This window comes from Meleagris gallopavo, chromosome 7 (genome assembly GCF_905368555.1).
Source record: "Meleagris gallopavo chromosome 7, MGAL_WU_HG_1.1, whole genome shotgun sequence".
NCBI lineage: Eukaryota > Metazoa > Chordata > Aves > Galliformes > Phasianidae > Meleagris > Meleagris gallopavo.
The window spans coordinates 5,081,566-5,099,368 of NC_139410.1; the positions used below are offsets into that span (position 1 = coordinate 5,081,566).

General features: G+C 44.6%; 1 protein-coding gene across 8 annotated transcripts in view; it reads right to left on the reverse strand.

Annotated features, from left to right (window-relative positions):
* ERBB4 (erb-b2 receptor tyrosine kinase 4) overlaps positions 1-17,803 on the reverse strand; it is a 515,280-nt gene that overhangs the window by 303,898 nt on the left and 193,579 nt on the right. The window lies entirely within an intron of this gene.

The following is a 17,803-nucleotide window of genomic DNA, read 5'->3' on the forward strand; positions in this document are numbered from 1 at the left end:
TCAAGCATTCAGAAGAGGATTTAAGTAAGGATCCTACAGCTGAAACGATGGCAAGAGTATTCTCAGGTATGACAGCCTATCTTTTAAAGGAATAAATATAATCCCTCCATGGCTGGAGCCCAGAGCAGTGCAACTGTTGGGGAGAGGAGGAGCTGTTGAGTCCTGGGCTCTCTGCACAGCTTCAGCTACAGTCAAAGTTTGTTCTGGCTTAACACAGGACCAGCCTAGACAGGAGGTGACATCCTTTGGCCTCTGCTATTAGTGCACATTGACAGGCTAAGCTCTCCTGGTTTACTTCAGAGCAGCTCATCCTGAGTGCTATTACTATTACACATTGAAGCCTAGTCTAGCAGATGTTAAAATAGCACATTTTCCATGTCTGCAACTGAGGCACTTGTAGAAATACCTCACAATGCTTCCAAGACAGAAAGGCATTCAACAAGGAACAAATGTTCCAGAATTACAACGTATAAAGGGAAAGAGCCAACCAAAAGAATATGTCATTCTGCTCAGTGAATGTGGTTTTTGCATATCAAGTCTAGGAAATATTATTTAAAGCATATTTAAATCCTTTTTAAGCAACAGCTTATCTCCCTTTCACCCACAATTTGTTGCATACAATATGTGTCACTTGATTTTAAGGCTAATTTTTCCAAAAGATACGGGTGTCTGATTTTCATTCATTTTTAAGAGCAGCTGAAACAACCTTCAGCCACGCAGGATGGCTTGGTTAGACAGCACCACACTGCACCAGGGCTGCATGTGCTCCCTGCCAGGCAGCAGCTTGCTCGAGAGCCTCTGCCCTCTGATACCTGCTTTTAACCTGCACTTACTCCATGCACCCTTAATCTATCTCTGTCCTTTCAGTCATCAGACCTTTTATTTCTTAAGTCTTTTGAGCTTCATCCTTCCTTGCCAGCAATCTCATGTCCCTTCAGCCCTCTCTTTATTGCACCTATGTAACTTAAACACACCAGAATAGGATCACAGCCTTCACTTAGCACGTACTGCACACTGGCCATCACTGTAGATGGTTCCAGCTCCTGAGCTGAGCTCCCAGAAGCTCAGTTCATCCATGCCTCTCTAACACTTACTCTATCAAATCTATTTCCATGCCCTTCACCAGAAGCACAACATACTTCATTCTGCTGCGTGACATTATTCACATTAAAATCACATCATTTTACCTTACAAAACCAACCACTTCGTGTTTTGAGCTGGGTACACTACGACAGCATTACGCCTGTAAAGCCTACAATGCTCATAAACAGGATGAGCAGGGCTCAGAAGTTCATAAATGAGTTCTTAAGACCTTGCAAATCAGCAGGTCGCTAAATGAGCTGACCAAACCAGCCTCACTGCTGCCCTAATTTCATCAGAAATTCTGCTGCGGCTGATGACAATCAGCGTGAGGTGGCTTGATTTTCAGGGGAGAACATCCTGAGGTTGAAGAAGGTAGGTCAAGCTAAAAATAAAAATAAATAAGATAAGATGCTGTCAACGATTCCACAAGCTCTGCAGGAGCCATGCAGATGGTGTCAGTGCCCAGCTGCACCAAAGGCAGGGCTCCAACCCACCTGCCAGCAGTGATCCCTCTCCCTTCACATGTCACAGTTGGGGTTTGGAGTTGAGTGGGAGACCCCCTGACCAAAATTACTGACCTCAACATTTTCACATTGAGATTGGAATAAGCTCTTCCAAGGTAAATATGTATACTGTGAAGAATCATAGAACCATAGAATGGCCTGGGTTGAAAAGAACCACAATGTTTCAACCCCCCTACTATGTGCAGGGTTGCCAACCAGCAGACCAGGCTGCCCAGAGCCACATCCAGCCTGGCCTTGAATGCCTCCAGGGATGGGGCATCCACAACCTCCTTGGGCAACATGTTCCATTGCCTCACCTCCCTCTGAGTGAAAAACTTCCTCCTAATATCTAACCTAAACCTCCCCTGTCTCAGTTTAAGACCGTTCCCCTAGTCCTATCATATCCACCCTCATAAACAGATGTACTCCTCCTGTTTATACACTCCCTTCTAATACTGGAAGGCCACAATGAGGTCTCCCCAGAGCCTTCTCTTCTCCAAGCTAAACAATGCCCGTTCCCTCAACCTTTCCTCATAGGAGAGGTGCTCCAGCCCTCTGATCATCTTATTGCCCTCTTCGGGACCCGCTCCAAGAGCTCCACGTCCTTTCTGTACTGACCAGTGGAAGTGCAATGTCTCACCTGGGAGCTTCACAGCGAGAGCCAAGCCAGAATCTCCTTTCCCCAGCATTTGGGTTAAGCAGGAGCAGGGTGCAGGGCATGGGCTCAGCACCCCGTGTTCACCACTGTGCAGAGAGGAGGAACCCATGGCAGACAGGCTCTCACAGAGCCAAAGGGGATCTTTGATGGGTGGTAAATGTAGTCCCAGCCTAGTGACTGCCTGCGGTGCAAGGAGGACTTTGGGGGGATCCATGGGATCATCGCCTGGAAACGAGGCTTGTGGCACTGCAGGCAGCCCAGCCATGGCCCCCAGCTTGATAAAACATGGAGAGGGAAATAGGAAAATAACAGTATCAATACAGAGTATCACCCTCTGCAGCAAATGCGGGAAGGCAGCCCCAGAGCGTGGAAGGCATGTCCTTCAATATTTAACTTCTTCACTCTTTGTTCTCCGTCTCAAGTTGAACAATACGTTAATTACCTGATGAAGCGTTATAATTACTCTAACAGCTCCGCTCTTAGTTATAATTACTGCATCAACACTTTCTTTTTCATATGCTTCAATCTATACCTATTACATTGTCATGATGAAGACACATTAACATTATAATACCGTATAATTAGCTGATGAGCAATTAAATTATTCCACTGCTCTTGTTCCTCTTTGCCAAGAGGTTGCTTTCCAAGAGCTATTATCTTCTTTTTCTCTGGCTTGTTTCAGAGGCTGTTTTTTTCCTTCTATGTTTTTAAAAAAGGACCTCATACACTTTATTCACACAATTTCATTTCAAATTCCAAGCGAGTACTGTGGTTAAGGTTTGGGGAGAAGACAATTTCTTCCAAATATTTTCAACTTCTTTCCTCTCCAGTTGAAGCCGCTTTTATTTTTCCAAAAGCCGCCTGGAGTAGGAAAGCGACAGGGAAATATTTGCGTGAAAAAACAAATGAATCATTAATTGCTCCTTCAGAACACTAAGAGCCACACCGTGGAGTTACGTTAATGAGAAGGAAAAAGAAAAAAGAACCCATTTTGGTTTTTATGACGTTATTTATGTTACTTTACGCCCGAAGGAGAAAATCAGAAATATTTTTTTCCACTGGTTTTGGTAACATCCCGGAGACAAATGTTGGCAATAAGCTCTGTGTAACTACTTGAGGATCCTGACTCAATCTACACAGCAGTGCCGGCAGGTTCTCGCAGCACACAGGAAATCTCCTTACAAATACTCTGCAGCACACGATAATGCTGTGCTAGACTTTTTTATCTCCGGCACTTATCTTGATTATTAGCCTGCCTCGTAGGTCTCCTTTTCTTCGTCCTCTCTCTTGATTTTTGTGGCTGAAAATTGCTCATTTGCTTTTCAATCAGTGCAAGCAACTCTTGGGTTATTATATACCCTTTCCCCTCTCGTCCTCCTGGCTAAAGCCATTTAAATACGGCTGTAATATTTCTACAGCACCATCTCTGTGGGAACACTGGGGCCATTGCTGTTAGTAGCCCCAGGCTGCTCATGGGAATTCTGCCTCCTTTCCCCAACACGTGCCTGCCATGGGGCTGCTCATCAATCAGCGCTTTGTAATCAGATGGTTCTCCTGATTTAATTACAGAAAAAGATGGGCAAAACATTTCTGATGACAACAGGACAACCCCCAGCAATGCCGCCTGACCCCCGGAGCTGTGGGAGCAGCCTAGCACCAGGCTTCTCCCCACCAAGCTTTCCCACCTTATATTTGCTTACTATCAGAAACCTTTTGTATCCATTTGAAGAGAACACAGTCTCTTAAAAGCCACATCTATCATTTACTATGTTGATTAAATTCCTTGATTTCCGAGCTACCCACTGAGCCTTATGCCGTCTACCACAGCAAACCCAAATTTCCTGTCTTTGTGCTCCTGCTGTTACTTGGAAAAATTCCTCCTTTGCTGCAGGCACCTGCCCTTCAAGTGCTCAAAATGTGCTCACGTTCATCTCTACCAAGAAAGCCCTGAGGGACCTCACTAAACATGTCCCAGAGAGGATTGCCCAGACTGTACAGAGCCTGAACAAACACCCAGAGGATGGGGAGGTGACAGGAAAGGGGGTTTGGATATTTCCTAAAGGCTCCCATCCCTGCACCAGCCTTGCAGCATTAATTTACTTAGCATTCCCATCCTCTGCCCAGGCTCCTTCTGGCCTCTGCCCCTGCCCTTCCTCTGCTGTCCCTCCAGCCTTCCACACAAGTGATGTTGCTCGCTTTAAGGGTCTGAGTTTGCTCACCTGCTCCCTGCAGTAGCCCTAACACTTGGGGGTGAGGTGTGAGACTCTAACAGCTTTGTCAGATGGGAAAACGCAGGGAAAACCAGCTCTGAATCCTCCTGATAAGCGGGATTTATCCTCTCCTGCTGATGCATCCCACAGTGCCCGGTGCAGGCTGCGTTAGGCAGACAGACGGACTGACAGCTCGGTTCTCGCGGCCATTTCAACACAAGAGCACTTGTGGAAGTTTCATTTATTGACCATTCTCCTGCATTTGAAGTGTTTTCCAATTGTACAGATCAGGGATGTGCTATTTGTTTTATCACCCTCTTATTTTCTGCAGAGTTGGGAAAGCCACAACTGGAAGGAAGAAGCAGTCACAGCCTTTGACAGCCACACTGACCCCACAAATACAACGAGCAGTGGGGTATCCCCACTGGGAGAGGGGCTCCGTTGGTTCACAGGAACATTATAGAAGATGCTCAAGAAGCAGTTCCCAGAGATATCACTCAGACCCCATCCTTGCCCAAACTACACACGGGATTCTTCACAGTGGACATCACAAACAGCATGCCCATGCCTGGCCTAAGAGAGACACGGACTGGCATTGCTGTCTGGGTGCCCAAAGCTGTCTCGTGTCTTCATAACAGAGAAGCATCCCCAATGGGCAAAGAGCACCACGGCACTGCTTCTCTCGTTGTCCATTTTTTGGAGCTGGGATGAAAAGCTCAGTATCTTGGCAACGTTCTGTTATCTTGGGCTTCTTTTGGACACAGCCTTTCCAAAAAGAGCAATTTGCCATTTGTGGTGCACAGGCATTACCAGCCAGGTCATTCATTTTGCCTCCATCCCCACTCATCCTCTGCCTGCGAGGCTTTATTACTGCAGTTTGGCTTTAGCAGAGCTTCCAGAGGGACTGCCCCAGTGCTTGGAGCTGGCAGCGGAGCCAGGACATTCATGCAAGCAACCCCTGCTACTCATACCTAGGAGAACAGCTCCACCCCTAACATTTTTCTGGTCTCCCCAGTTGAACCTTCCCATAGGAGGGCTGGGGTCCCACTCCTGCACAAGAGTACAGATTCAGCTTTTGCTCTGGAAACTGCACATACAGAAACAGATTCACAGGTTCCTCTTAACAGCTGAAGAGCTCTACTGTATGTTTAATTTTTGAAATGAGGGTCAGCTTCAACCTCTGCCACTTTGCTGGACTGATCCCGCCTCTCTCCCCCTTCCCACTGCACGCCTGTTTTTCAGCACTCGCAGCTTGTTGGCTTTAAAAAGCATCTCATCATTTTTGCCCATACTGTTTATTTCTCGATGTTGTTTTAAACTGTTTGCACATGGCCCCCGGTATCTCAGCAGGGGAGCACTTTACAAATAAAATGATGAAGAGGGTTAAAAGGATACGACTTGATAATATGCGCTAGCAGCAGCCAGATGTCTTATTGCCTTGGAAAGAAACAAAAAAAGGAGAAAACTGCTCATCCTCGTGTGGATTTAGTTGTATGCAGAACACTTTAAAAATGAAAGCAAAATAATATACCAGATGCAAAAACTGAAAAAGCTCATTGCAAGTGGATCTGAAAAGGAAGCATACAAAGGAATGATGGAAGATGTGCTTCCTTGTGCTATTGTCCACACTGAATTGGGAACGGATGAAAACATCTTTGCTTCTCCCACACCTCCAAGGACTATACAGCAAAGCCTTGCTGTGGAGCTGGTCACTATTCTGTGCCACCATGGGGGTAAAAGTCTCACTGGCATCTCGTTCTGCAATGGGAAAGGTGGTGGAGACTGAGACTGCACCCATGGCTCTGCACAAATAGAGATCTTTGCCTTTATAGGGACTGTGAAATGCCATAAAGCATTTCCAACAGCACGCATTTGAGGGAGCTGGGTTTAGCTGTAAGGCATGAAGGGGGAGAGAGCCACGCACAGGTGTCATAACTGTAAATCTGATCACCTTCCAAAAGCCATTTGGAGCCTAGCGTTAAGCCTAGATCTAGTTGTGCTTCAGTGGCAATAAATAAAATAGTAAAATACTCCAGGTAGTGGACAAGTTCAAACGCATAGGGAAAATAAAAAAAGTGACTTGAGCATCTAGAGGTGCTCTTTTTTCTTCTTTTTTCCCCTCTTAATAAAGAAGAAAGACATTCACCAAGAACCTGAGTTAATGCTCCTTGAAGCCAATTTTCCACTGAATTTCACAAAGCTGTGGATTTTGCTCCTGGTGGTAGTTTCAAGAAAGGTCTCTTCAAACACACCCATTGCAGGCTGATAGGTGCCTCTCTGTTTACTTAACCCCCTGATACGACACTTAGGGAAACACGGGCAGAAACTGACGGTGCTGGCAGACATACAGCGTGACTGCAGCCTCCCTGGAATAACAACCATGGTTACTTTGAGGGGTGTCTGCTCCAAGGGAGCAGCTGCTTAGCAGGTAAGAACTCGCACAGTACAGATGTTCAGGAAACAGGGAGATGTGGTGCTCAGGGATACGGTTTAGTGGGCACGGTGGGGATGGGTTGGGGTTAGAATAGATAATCTTTAGAAGTCTTTCCCAGACTTAATGAATCTGTGACTTCAAATCTCATCTTTCCTATCTCATGCATGGCAACACGCCTTCGTGCTGGCACAGTACCCACAGGAGGCTATGAATCTGCCCTTCTGTTGGGATGAATGGTAAAAGCGACAGGGTTGGTGGCCGGAGCGAGGCACAGTGCTGAAATAAAAGGCACGTGTGCATCTCAACTGCGAGGAGGAAGCATAAACGCAGGGAAAGAGCTGCTGTAATTAGGGAAAGCCGAGCCCCACGGGCTGGGCAGCGACTGCTGGGTGAAGCTTGGAAGAGGAACTAAGGCGATTACCTCCCCCGATCCTAGCAGTCCCTCCTGCAGGCAGCAGCAGATGGCCCTCATGCCAGCAGCAGCAGCAGGGAATGGGCCTGGAGCGGTGAGCCAGACGCTGCCCAGGGGGAGGCTGCGGGCCTGGACTACAGCACTGTGCCCAGAGCAGGGCTGCCCATATCCTCTGCCATTTCTGTACTGGTATAGCTGGTTTACACCATAATTCATCACATTGGGCGAGGTACTACTGTGCCAAATAGCAGTATAATTTCAGTTCCCTCTGTTTACACAACAGCTAGCTCTCGTACAGAGAGTACCGTACTCGATGTAAGCATGGTACTGTTAATTCCCTACTTATCTATTGTGTCAAGTATTTTCTTGTGGTTAAGACGACTCCCAGGTCTATTCTGTTCCGTAACCCTTCTTGTTTCATTCATCATCATCAATCTGAAATGAGGCACTTGACTATATTACTTGATGCAGCATCTTCATTTACACCTGCTCATGCATAGCTCTCCCAGCTATCTAAAGAACTGTCCTCAGGCAGCACATACCAACATGTTCCTGAAATTGAAAACCCAACTGTAGAAAACAAAGGGAGAACTGAGAGTGCCCTGCATCACGAAGTACAGGAAACACACTGTGAGCCATGTAGCAGAAGTGGTGCCTTCTCCATCAGTGCCCTTCTTGTAATGATGATACTGATGCATACTTCACGACAGCTAATTGCAGCATTAAAGACAGCTACCCAGCACGTCTTACTGAGTTAACTGCTACAGTCTTCTCTTGTTCTTTAACATCATTCGGCTTCATGTTAGTCCTACTATATTCATCCAATGCCATGTGAACAGACCTGGCTGAAAACCAGCATTTCCTTTTGTTGGAGATCAAAAAACCTGTTTGCAGTTCGAACTGGCACAACACGCCAGGCCCATATTGCCAAGTTTCTGCACAAGATGTCACCTAGGCAAGCTCAGTGTTTTCTGAGCGAGGTTTCACCAAGATGGTGCTTTGGTAGGGACATGATGGCTAAGCTGCTACCAGCAGCATCCACACAGCTACTCTGTAAGCTCACAAGTACTCCCTCTGTAGTGCTGTTTATGCCACAGGCACAACACAAGGCTCTGAACATCAACCCCTAAGAAGCTGAGCACCACATTCATCAGGGACTTTTGGCAACTGTTTGCAAATCGTCATCTCTACTGCTGTACATCCTAAAAATATATTTGAGTATACAGACTTCTACATGGCAATGGTGGCTGAGAAAGGGCAATGCATCACCATATGGAAAATACAGCTTTTCCCTATTACCTATCCTACAGAAGAGATGATCTAAGTCACCCTGCAGAACCAGCAGTTGGACTTAATGATCCTTACAGGACTCTTTCAACTCAGGATATTCTGTCCTCTCCTATGAACCTGCAAAGTAGCACTGCAGAAAGCTGGGGCTAAGTGGTTGTAGCCAAGCCTCTGCCCTCTGACTTCCCCTGTACCAGTAATCCTGACATCTGAGCTGTGCTATCCCAACACTGGAAAGTATATGGGATCCTAGTGTAGAGATCGGACCACCTCAGTGCAGTGTGACACTGCTCTGGTGATGGAAAGGAGGAGAAAAGGGGACAACTAAATGGAATATAGAGTAAGATAGAGGAGAATTAGCAATCTTAGCACAAATTAAAGTTGTGAGGGCAAAAACAACCTGGTTTGGGTCAAAGAAAAAGACATCAGACCAGAGTTTTCAAGTCAAGAAAATGCACATTTCTCTCTTTAACTCCCTGATTGCTTTTTTAAGGGCTAAGTGTGCATTATATACATACACACAGCCCTTCCACCCTCCCTCCCTAATTGCTCCAATGATGCCTTTCATTATTAAAGCAATTTCCAATGTCACACAATACATTAGCCAAGTCTTTCAATATATTCTCTTCCCTGTTTTCTCAGTTACCTAAGGGAGAGAACGAAGGAATTGCAAAGAAAGCATCCACATCCTCAGAAGGAATTGCAAAGAAAGCATCCACGTCCTGAGAAGGAATTGCAAAGAAAGCATCCACGTCCTGCACTCCTAGTATTAAACAATCTCTGCATAGCCTCAAGAAGTTCACACCTCCCCATACGGGGGTGATTTGATTTCTTTGTTCCTGGGGCTACAGATTGCAGACAGCTTCCCCAGAGCTGGGAAGAGCTGTGCCCACGCAGACACTCCAGCATTGCCACTGGCCTGCAGATAACCATAACCAGGTTTTACCCTGCCTTATTGCACAGTGCTGACATATGAGTGCAGAAGCAAGCGGAAAACAGCCAAGTGCTCTCTCCTAATCTTGCTGGCTTGCTAAGGACACTTCACTGTGAGAGATAAGAGAAGATCAGCGGGTGACGCTCCTCATAACTGAAACCAAACATCCATTAGCTGGCTTTCAGGAGCTACCTTGGCATGGCTGATGGGTTTCCCTCATACCTTTACAGAGCTCAGAGCCATCTAAACTTGAGATATTATTTTAAGCAGTTCAGGTCTAAAAAGAGTTTTTACAAATCAAAGAGTGACGCTGCACAGCTGACCATGAGACACCATTAAACACCAAAGAGATTAGCATCATGAAAACAGTTCTAATGCTCAACTGAAAGTAAAACTTCCCTCACTGAGCACAGAGCATGTCCCATTCCTACTGGCTGGTGTTTGGAGGGATGCTTGGCTGCTGGACCACAGCTCACAGTGACCCCTGCTCAGCCCCGTGGCCAGCAGTGAGGCCATGGGCTGCAGAGATGCTCTCCGTACGACAAGCGAGGCCAGTGAAACCCTCAGACAAAAAGAACTCAGTGATGGCCCCCGCTGCTGAGCTGCAGTAAAATTGTGCATGTGCTGTGAAATACTGCAAAGGTAGCTGGCACTGTGTAATAGGATAAACTCCTTAAATAAGAAGCTTACTGGGAAGATACAGGTCTCCAGAGCAGCAGGCAGGATCCCACTGCGTGACTCGAGCTGCTGGATGCCGTGCAAAAAGCTTCCCAAATGCTAAACATCACCTAAACATAGATAAATTTAGGTGTGTGGATTGCCTGCTCTCTACCACGGGATGACTGACAGCTTACAGAAACTGCAGAGAGAATTAATGTGCGTAAAAGTGCCACAATAATCACAACGTATTTACATTTTTCTGACACATTAGTCAAACATTTATCATTTCTTAAAATGTAGCTATGATACTTTGTTTAAACTGTCATGAGTCACAATGTAATTACATGGTAATCATATGGCAATTAATTTATATGATATTCATTTGAAACAGAGAAGAATTAGGCTTGTGATAGCATGCAAAATTAACAGGCACACCAGACAAGGAATAGAAATTAAGCCACTGGAAAAAAAAAAAAAAAAAAAAAGAAAAAAAAAAAGCAGGAAAATAAATGTTCAAATCAATGTTAAATTGCTCCCAGCTTTAAGGCAAAAGCTCTGAGAATAAACCAAGCAATTCTGTGTTTCCACACTTCTTCTTGCAGTCTCCCAAAAGTTGCGTTTCACTCCCTTTTAACCCCTTCCATCCATCCTCAATCTTCCCACGATTTGTACAACAAAAACAGGACACTATTTCACAGCACAGCAAATTAAGATGCCGCACACAGTGAATTATTGCATTTACAGTTTCCTTTTAAAAAGTCATACTAATTAATGGCTTTAGCTAATCTCATTCTTATTCACAAGACAGCCTGTATTTATTTTGCAAAGGAAATGTTTAACTGGAATAGCCTACAGAGGTCTTCCTAACTCATCCGCAGCAGTTGTCTTCAGAAACAGCACCGTAGTCATATTTAAGATGTATGCTGTGTACAGCAGCTCTGATGGAAAGAGGAATAAAATTAGACAATTATTGCATTAATTATACGTTATATATATTTTTGTTTGGTGGCCTTAGCGCTTTTCGGATCAGGTGGGTCAGCTAGAGAAAAACAGCATCTAAAAGCTTTCTTATTAGCACTGCGAAGGGCACTGCAAGCAGGGGGTACAAACAGAGCCCAGCCCTGAATGCGGCACCAATACTCTCTGGCCATCCACCAGTGCACAGCAGAGGCAATCTCAGTCATGGCCACAGATAATAAATGACACACGACAGCATCCTGTCACTTCTTATCTAATGTAACTTTGCTGCTAGCTGTCATACTGTAGGGCTGCTCGGGGGCTCCTCCTCTGCGCTACAGGGAACAAAATGGGTGTTTTCAGCTCCTGATCCCATTTACTGTGTGGCTTCTGTATTTGCATGGGGGAGACGCGCCAAGCCTCAGGCAAATAATGAAAAAATAATAATTACCTAATGAATTCTCTGATTGATTTGACAAATGTTCTCCAAACATACAGAGAGGAAAATGGAATCTTTAATAATACACTCCTCAGTTTTGAATATACTCGCCCACGTCCAGCATTGTTTGCTGAGATGGCCCTGGCATCCCCACAGGCACTACAGGAGCTTCTGGTGGGAGCCCCTGGTGCTGGGCTCTGTTTGATGCAAAAACTGAGCTCTTAGGGAGGAAGGAGGGAGCTGGCATCCCCAGCTGGATGCAAAGGGACCTGCTGCCCTGCAGAAGTGACACTGTGCTCTCTATCCACTGACCATTGGCACGGACACGCACACATAAAACTGTGCTGAGTTTATGCCTACCGATAGGCAGAGAAAGACTTCAAGTGGTTTTGTCTGGTCTAAAACCTAAAGTCCACCTGGTTCAAGGTTGAATATGACAGAGGGTTGCCTGCCCATGCACGAGCTGGTACCTTATTATTGAAGGGGTTTAGCTGGGATGATCGACACAAAGAAAACCCCAAATGCTTGGAAAAGCTCAAGAAACCAACAGCCCTGGATCCACGAGATCAGTACACATCAGCCTTTGCGAGGACTGGCTTCTGCTCTGGCATTTTTGAGATTTCAGGTAGGACATAAACGAAGAGCTCTTCCATTTCACTGCTTCTCACCCCCTTTCCTGCAGGGGTGAGCAGACAGCATCAGATCAGACTTGCAAGGACCAGACACCACAAATCCTCCCATCTACAGGCTCATCTCTGAAAGCAACTCCCACCTCTTCCTCAGCTCTCTGAGAGAAGCCATAAAGCCTTCTGAAGGCAAAGGCCAAATACTGCATTTCCTAGGCTGCAAGCAGAAGGATTCTCGATGTGTTTATCTAAATTGAGTGTTGCTGATTTCTTTTGTACAGCTCCCCAGGGCTTCCCCATGCTGGCTGGCTGTAGGCCAGAAGAAAAGTATTTCGAGACTTACCAAAACTACATTCATCTTCCTCCTGATTCATATGCCCAAAAGAGTTTTTATAAATGACAATTGATGGAAAATGCTTTAATAGACTATAAATTCTGCCATCCCCTCTATGCCTGCTCCAGGCACCAGTTAAATATGGCAAAGAAGAACTATTTGTACATAAATAAATTATTCTTCTATGGAGAAAACTAGTCAGTGTGGGAGATCGGATCCAGTTCAATTAGTGCTTCTATGACAGTAATGAGAAAAATACTCTACCATGACCTATTGTAAATCTAAGAGAAAAGGCTCCAGCAGGGCGTTAGCAATTCCAGTGCTAATTGTACATAATTAAACAACGTAACAGCACAATTTACAATAATTTCAATGAAATTCAATGATTCACGAATTTACTAATTTTATTACCACATCTGTGTATCTTCGTTTTGTTACATTTATTATATTTCTTACAGAGGCAAAAGCTCTTTTCAGTAAAGTAAGAACTGACCTGCATTTTTATGAGTTTTCATTTCAAATCTCAACCTGGCCAAGAGAAGGCAGATCTGATGAAATGCCACGAGAAAAATCTATCCTTATTAGGTTGGAGAAAGTTCTCAAAGAATAAACATATCAGCAAAGGGGGAAAAGACCAATTTTTGGTTGACCGAAGCAAATCAAATATTAATCTTGAACGTGGCAAAGAGCTCCAGCTGGAGGGGAAGGAAAAATGCACTCAACAAAATCAAAAGACTCGTTGTTCTGCCATTTACTAAAATTACTTACTTAAAAAAATATATATATTTTTTTCACTTTCAGCTGAACAAAAATTTGCAGTTATCACAAAATAACATCTTCCCATTTATTTCTGTTGTTGTTTTGGTGCGATAGAAACCCTTTCACTTGGCTCAAACCTATCACGACCACTGCACTGAGGTGCCAAATACTTGTAAGACTTTGGCTTTTCCAGAAGTCAACTTCTCATGGTCACAAATCCTCCCTTCCCATCTCCATCATGCAGATGACTGATGTCACTACATGGTTTCTCTTTTGACAATTTTACACAACATCATGCATTACCATTTTTCCCTATCATTTTCAGCTGGCAGCCCCAAGGGAGGACAGTTCCCTGAGGCTCTGAGTGTGCAGGAAGAGCTCAGAGTTAAAGCTAAAAGGGAATAATTCATTTGACTTTTAGCATTCAATTCACTCACTTGAATACCCGTTTGCTGTATGTATAGCATGTCTCTGTTTCAGCCTGCATCAGTGGATCCTCAAGAGGTGCTTAAGAAAAACAACCTTCTGGTTTAAATTTGCCATTGCTCCAGTGGAAAAGTTTTAGAGGTCTCCTGAGGAGGATTAGGAAAAAAAACAGTAAGGCGGAAACCCCCTAATGAAAACAAGAGGAATTAAATTAGGACTCCTAGAGACAAGGATGATTAGGCACCTTCTGGTATTTACAGGATGAAAATCTCTGCTGGGCACCAGGAAAAGGAGAAAGATCAGAGGTCTGAACGTAAAATAAGTTAGTGTGTACGAGAGGAGAATAAGATGGGAAATTCTGCCTTGAAAGACTCCTCCCAGACTCCAGGCACTGGCAAGATCAGGTCTGTGTGAGAAGCAGTGAGATACCCAATTTGCTGGGATCCCTGGGAGAAAAGTCTGTGTTTGGCCATCATCACAATCAAGCCATGGAGAGATCCAGTAAATGCTCTCCGGAAGACAGCAAAACAGTTTTGCACTGACAGCCCCAACATACAGGATTACAGCTGTAGTTGGGAAACTAGCACGTACGCCTTACCTGTCCTACTGCTCTCCTACCAGCCTTAGGATAGAATCATAGAGTCATTTAGGTTGGAAAAGACCTCTAAGACCACCTAGTCCAACTCCAACTCATCATCACCACCACGTCCCCTACACAATGTCCGTCAGTGCCATATATACCCTCTTCCTGAACACCTCCAGGGCTGTTGACTCCACCACCTCCCTTGTTGGTGTTTACACTCAGTTTACCCTCCCCGAATAGAGCAGAGCTCTAAGGAAGTGTATCAAGAACAAATTTCTATTAGTTGTCATCATTAGAACAATAAAATAAAAGAACAAAAGTCACCACTGCCCACAAACAGCTGGCAGCTCTTTCTCCAACAGCCACCTTCACCACTTGCACCATGTGCATTTCACTTTCTCTATCCTCGCCCTGCAAAGCAAGACAGAAAATCAAGGAGATGACCAAAAGGAGGGGTGGAGAAGCAACGGAAAACTGAAGCTCGGAAATAATAGGCAATGAAGTTGAAATGTGAATAACAGCCTTTTTTTTTTTTTTTTTTTTTTTTTTCCCTTCTGGTAGTATTAGTCCAAGCAGCACAGGCTTGTAAAATTCAAATCCCTTTCCACTGGGCTCATCAATCACTGGGGACACTGGCCCTTTACGCAACGGAAAGAGCCTCAAATTGGCTCCCACCAATAATAAAAGGAGGGAAAAGGAACAATCCTTTTAGAGGGCTGTTTAATAAATCTTGTCCAGACATGAGAAATGGAAAAGATTTCTTGGAAGACCGTGGCCATTCAGTCCCAAGCCACTTACATTATCGATGTATGCTTTTTCCAACAGGTATTTTAACATGAATTTTCATATTTTGATTCTTGTTACCCAGTGTCATCCAAAATTAAAAATTAAACTTGAAATATTTAAAAACAGGTGAAGATAATGAGTTGAGCTGATGGAATTCATATGCTGGCACTATTCCTGCTGCCTGTGCTTGCCTGGCTGCAAAAACACCAAAGAGCCCCTGTTGCTACTTCTCTATTTTCAGCAGTTGCTGACATTTTGCTGTAATTTATTCTTGTTTTCTCTCTTCTTCTTAAAAATAACAACATCACTACTCTTCTAATAATAAACCAACAGCTTCCAAGTCCAAAAGGCCTTTCAGCACAGGGCAGTTTCTGTCAGTGAACAGCAACTAAGGGCGGTGCTCACTAAGACTTATAGAACACCTCCAGTGCAGAGCCGCTCACACCATTTTGCCTTTGACTTCTTCCCTGTGGGATTTCCTCTGGGCAGCCTGTCCTTCCCAGCGCAGGGGTTCCACAGCCAGCAGCCAGCCTGATGAGTGTGGTTCTGGTGTGTTTGTGATGGTTTCCTTCTCTGCTTTCATCTGCCAGACCTGCTGAAGTCTCCTGCAAGCCACAAAGCTTTTCTGACATTCCTGCCTTTTAGATTCAGGGTTTCAAAGAAGAGCTGAAGGTTATGTTGATTATGCCCAAAGACAAGTTTCCAGAAAGCTGTAGGTTAAATAAAAAGGTGTTTTACTGTCACAGTGATCAGCCAAAACTGTTACTGAACCAGAGCATATGGGAGACGAAAGCCATCAGAGAAACATGTGATGTTACATGCTGCAAAGATTTGCTCTATCCAGCAGAGATCAAATGCAGCACGGAGGCAGAAGATGCATTTAGCTCAATTAAAAAAGACACAATAAAAACAAAACCTTGCACTAGATGAGATGGCAGCCCATTAGCTGGCAGTTAAATGAGGGCTAGGAAAAATCCCTGCCTCTTGAAAGCCCTGACACACAGAAGGCCTTTTGGATCTGAGAACCGAAGAAGGGCACTGGGAGATGTATCTGGTGGAGCTGAAGACACTGAGGGAACAAGTCTTTGCTGAAACCCAAGATGAAATCTCCTTATTTTGCTTCTGGGAAGTTCACGCCAACCCAGCACAACGGGATTAAAGGTTCTCGCAAATTAACATCCAGTGGACACTATTTGCAGCAGACCTGACAAATATTTGCATCAGCTATGGCTTCATAGAGTGATGCAGCATTAAAATTTCGTGGCAGAAAAAACCCTATTGCTTAAGCAGCTGTTGATTTTGGGCTCCTCACAAATGCTACAGACAGCAGTCACTGCAGAGTTGCCAGTGGCTTCACCTAGCAAAACCTCAGCTCTTAACAGACGTAAGAAGATGTTGGGTAATTTCCCCACAGAGGTCAGAGCTCCAACCCAATACTTTAGGTACAGCAGAACAGCAAAACTATTCGAACTTCAAAAGGAAACAAAAAATGACATTACACCTCAAATTGGAGGCACGTCTGGAGAACGATGAAATTTTATGCAAGGTGGAGAATTGCAAGCCAAATTATTTATTTTCACGCTGAAGTCACAGAGAGTGTGTGAACACTATTGATATAGACTAGAAAGCTCTGTGATGCACATCAGCACACGATGCACTGCATCACTGTTAGAACCCGTTAGCATGCAGACAGTAGTTACCTCTTCCATTAAATAGAAAGCGACTGGAAAGCAACACATTTTGGTCAAGCAACAGTGTTACAAGTCAAAACAAAAGAAAACCTGTTTTAATTATTTACCTGACATTTACATCTCAAATACTTGCAGGCAGCTGCACTCAGCCCTGCACTGCTCGTCCAACACACGCTGAGCTGATCCCAAGGCATGACACTGCAGGGATGCTGCAGGAGATGCACACATACCCATGTGAGTACAGATTTGTATCTTCCAGACCTATCCACAGAAATGTTAGCTGGCCTAGTAGGAGCACGTGTAGCAATGGCATTAATTCAGCATTCTGGGAATCTGCTGTTTGGTCAGCCTAACCCAGCTGGATCAATTTTCCAAGTGAGGGGCCAAGCCCAATGGGTGGGCTACCTCTTCGGAAGGAATAAAAGAGGTTTTTCTACTTAATTAAGACTTCTCCTAATTAAGAGAAAAGTGCTCCTCCTGCACTGCTGTCAGGTGTTCCCTCACACCATCCAAAATCCCAAAGAGCTTTATAGGGGGGCTACAAGGGGAGAATACTGGCCATAATGCCATCAAGAAAAAAGCAGAGTGAACACATGTTGGTATGACAGAATTGCCTCATCCATGACAAACATCACTTCCTGATGAGCTCTGATCATAAGTGTTTGATTTTGTATTTGATCAGTGTGAGTGATTTTGGTGTCATCCAATGCAGGACACTTACAGGCAACCCAAGACATAAATGGCCTTTTAACCACATTTCATTCTTATACATAAATTGTTCTGTTAAAATAATTCATTGTATCCTAATGAAATGAGCATGATGGGCTGGAGGAAGGAATGAACACTCACTGCCCAGTGATGGATATTGATGCTCAGGGATGGAGGAGCTGTAAAGGAAGATCTATTGGTTGTGCCTGGAACGGTTTTGTCTTCATTTTACATGCTACGAGCGAACTGAGCGCTGGTTTTGGGGTATAATTGATCTATAGCTTGAAACAAATCAACTCCACAGCTATGTGAA